Source organism: Paramisgurnus dabryanus, chromosome 1, assembly GCF_030506205.2.
Source record: "Paramisgurnus dabryanus chromosome 1, PD_genome_1.1, whole genome shotgun sequence".
Classification (NCBI taxonomy): Eukaryota; Metazoa; Chordata; class Actinopteri; order Cypriniformes; family Cobitidae; genus Paramisgurnus; species Paramisgurnus dabryanus.
The window spans coordinates 24,916,945-24,921,293 of record NC_133337.1 but is presented as its reverse complement, the minus strand read 5'-3'; the positions used below and the strand labels follow the sequence as shown (position 1 = coordinate 24,921,293).

The 4,349-nt window shown below is 34.9% G+C and overlaps 1 long non-coding RNA gene across 1 annotated transcript; it reads right to left on the bottom strand.

Annotated features, from left to right (window-relative positions):
- Positions 1-383: 383 nt before the first annotated feature.
- LOC135779326 (uncharacterized) lies at positions 384-2,223 on the bottom strand. The gene is made up of 2 exons (XR_010544756.2): positions 1,830-2,223; positions 384-567 (listed from the first exon to the last, which is right to left on the bottom strand). It is a non-coding gene; the product is annotated as an uncharacterized lncRNA (long non-coding RNA).
- Between the last annotated feature and the right edge of the window lie 2,126 nt (positions 2,224-4,349).

The following is a 4,349-nucleotide window of genomic DNA, read 5'->3' as shown; positions in this document are numbered from 1 at the left end:
CCTAATAAGTTGCAAATTAGTCCTTAAGCTTTTCCTTATATGTACATTTAAATTTTCTGGCCTCTTATTGCTACCTGTCCCAACTTTTTTTGGAATGTGTAGCTCTCATGAAATCCATAATGAGCCAATATTTGGCATGACATTTCAAAATATCTCACTTTCAACATTTGATATGTTATTTATATTATATTGTAAATAAAATGTAAGTTTATGAGATTTGTAAATTATTCCATTCCCTTTTTACTCACAACAGTGCCGGCCTGAGCCTCTTGGGGGCCCTAAGCAGAATGTGTTTGGGGGCCCCCCTCCCACCACGCGGACACAAATGTCACGCTCTAATGTTACATTATAAATGAATAATAATTTAAATAATGAAAAAAATCTATACTTAAATAAAATACTTTATTCTTCAATGTGTCATGTCATATTAACAGGCTATGGAATGTTAACATTGGCCAACAAGAAAAACCTCATCTGCTGCATCATCAGCTGTGGAGACACTGACACTTGATGAAACATCAGGGGCGGGTGGAGTTGGTTGTGCTCCAAAGTACTTCAACAGTGTTCCTGAAAAAAATAGCATTGGATAAGTGCATAGTTGATCGAGCAGAATGAGTTTATTTTGCTTATTTTTCATTACTTACACAACAAGCAATAAATAAATAAATATAGGATAGCACTGTTACATCACTACCCACCATATAAATAAGATTGAAGTCCATTTTCATCACAGAAATCTCCCTACCCAACATGGTATTGGTATATATTCTCATAAAGTCCAATACCATCTCTTACCAAAGATCTTAGACAGAGAGCGCATGTGCTTTGCCTATGAAGCTGGAACGTTACCGATGTTGGAACGTTCACTTCAACACATACAGCAATGCTAGCTAGGGGTGTGATGGATCACAAAACTCACGGTTCGGATCACATTATGGTTTTTGAGGCACAGATCTGATCATTTTTCGGATCAGCAGAATAAGGGGTTGGAAAAACTAATAAAAAAATGAAGAAATTACTTACAAACATTTATAAAAAGAACAAAGTTGCACATTAAGTAAGGGCTAAAATTAGCATTAGGAACAGAAATCAAATCAAATGAATCATAACACTTATATTGTATGAATTAAATATAATTATTCTTTTTTTAGAGCTACAGAAGTGATTTTCTCTTTGTCTTGGAAGGTTTGATTAACATTAATGACACAGACTTAAGTAGGTTAATTAAGGTTACTGTCTCTTTAAGAGAAGCACGGACCTGGTTTCTGCCTAATCTATACATAAACCGTCTAAAGACATAAACAACTGTTTTTATTGGAAAAGAGTACTGTGGAGATCATTTTGTTTGTATGTGCCCTGTCAAGAACAGAAAGATTTTATGTGTGCCCTACTAAGTGCACTTATACGCGGCGCGCTCACACAGACGGAAATGCAGACGGCGGAGCATAAAAACGTTATGTTCTTTTCAGTGCTCTATTCCTCAAATATATGTTAATGGACTACAGTATGACACAAAATAGCGTAACTCTCTCTAAAGTTTAAACATCAAGTGTTAGTGTTCTGATCTCTGAAGGGAGCTGGGCTGGACAATTTAAACCGCATGGGCTTGCAGAATACTGCTCACTTTAGCGCCTTTTTGCGGGATAAATTGTTTAAAATCACTTGAAATGTTAACTTTTGCAAGCCTTTGAAACACGTGCAAATGATAAATTTTCACTATTTAAGCGCATGCGAGCCGAACCGTGGGTCGATCACGGTCACAGATTAACGTCGATCTGTCACACCACTAACACAAATTAAACATACTGTATATAATCATGCAAACATACCTTTATCTTGCTCTTTTTTCTCATCCTCGGTCCTTTTCTTTGTTCTCTTTTCGGCCCCAGAGGGATATATCCTTTTTTTTGACATGTCAAATGGCTCATCATTGTTTACAGTGAGTGACGACGTTGTGCACTTGCGCGCAGGTGGCACAGGTGTCTATGTTGCGCCTGACTAAAACGCTAGCACTGCAGACACATAGTTTTCTGCAAATCAAAATTTTCTTGTCTTTAATTATTCATTTATAAATTCGTATTCATTCATTCATCCATTTATATTACCTGTTTAAGTTATTTAATTGTATAAAAAAATAAAAATAAAAAAAACGATTGGGGCGGGGGCCCCCTGGTGGCCAGCGGGGCCCTAAGCAGCCGCTTGGTTCGCTTATGCCTCGGGCCGGCCCTGACTCACAATTTCGTCAGTGTCCCAACTTTTTCTGATTTGGGGTTGTACATAAAAAGTAAACTGAAAGTATACTTTCTTATTTTAAGTTTAAAAGTAGTATACTTATAGCACACTTGAATAAACTTCTTTTTCGTAAGGGACTGTCTGTATGCTCTTGATGGAAAGCACATCCAGCATTCAGCCCAAAGAGACGGCACCTGACCAGACACTGTTATAAAGCAGATAAGCTGTTCTTCTGATGGCAGTTTCATGTTTACTTATATTTGCTTTGCTACTTAGGACAACTTTGTTTTGCCCATTCTGACCTGAAGAAAGCTTTGGACCAGGGTCTCCTAAATGTTCCTCCTTTCAGAAAAACTTTTCAGTTTTGATGTTGTGGTGTTTGGAGATGAGACAAACCCCTTGAAAACAAATCTTATGAAACGGTGATAAAAATACACTGAAATGTTTAAACTGCGGCATATAAACTTACTCTCAAACATTTTTCATGAGATTATATACAGTACTTGTATGAGTTTCAGATAAATTAGCTTTTTCTGTAATGTTTATCTTCTGACAGCATGATCATCCTGCTCATATCCTGTTCTGTAGTTTATTTGTTTGTTTTTATAGTAAACAAACCCCACCTTGCATTGTTAAGGGCGGTTCCCATTATAACCATACCTAACAAAGTGTCCTCTAGCGGCAGTAGCTTATAAATACAACTTGTTGTTATGTTTAAAGGTTTTTGCCTTGTACATCAGATTAGACACATTTAATTTTATAAATTTGTAAACGTAGAAACTGTTTCATAAACATTTATGGTTCTAAAGATATTTTGGGGCATCTAACCCCACCCTCATCCTTACCCTAAACCCAACCACTTCTCAACCATATAAACACAACACGCAAGTAAAAGTACAGTCAGGTATTTATTGCATCAAACAGTATAACAGTATTACAAACCATTCGCGTTTGTGATTAAAACACACAGTCAGATCTCAAAACAACAACATTCAAACATAAACCAGCATGCCTTTTCACAATCATAGATGACGTATCATCGCTTCTTCTGGTGGCAGTTTTTGAATCAGTCTACACGGGATCTGATATTTACAGCGGATTACTTTTACATCTTTTCTTCAAATAAATTGATCGTTTGACCCTTGGAATATTTTAAGTACATTACAAGTTGTGACTGTTTATATCATTTTATATCATAAAATATAATTTTATACCCTAATATATTAAGTTTTACTTGCTTTAGTGAATGCATCTATTGGTTGTACATGGTGAAATGGACACATGACCAAAGCAATCGTGTGGGTTGGAGAAGGTTGTTGAATCCACATCACCTGACACTAATGATAACTTTATGCAAATCATCAACCTTCAATGGCATTAACTAAAATTGAATATTTCCTTAAAAACGTTTGTAATTGTTCACATGTCATTAAATGTGTAAATACAGTACATACACCAGCAGATGTCCTCAACACACTGCGTTTCTTTTATATTTAAACAGTAAAGTTTGTGTAATCTCACCTTTACAGAACAAAAGTGATAAATAAATAAGTCGTCACTATGATTTGTTCAAAATATTTATTTGTTGTGTATACATACATACAATTCATTTTAGCACAAACATTTTCATAGTTTCTCCACCATACAAATGAAAGTTGTTGAGTGCTTAATAGCTGCTAATAGTAGTTATTAATTTAAACTGTTAAAATATTTTGAATTTACCCGTTATAACCCCCAATTGTTAAATATGTATGTACTGAAAAAGTGTAGATTTTTTTGAAAATAAAGTTTAGATTTGTTTATGCATAGCAGAAGTCAAAGTTCCCCAGTTCACTGCAATGCAACCCCAGTTTTATATTAATATAAATATATAGACTAATTATTTAAAAAGGTTAAAGGTCATAACAATATGATACATTACTGTACAGATGTGCTAGTAAATGTTATAAATTAGAAGGAAGTTTCCTTTCCTCAGCTTCACTTTCATGATTCTTAACAAGTGATGATTTAGATGAAAACTCAACATTATGTATCAACATCGCCTTAAAAAGCATTTAAAATTAGATGAAAGCTGAAAGCGCACACAAATAAAAGGGATATTGAATGAACGCTAATAT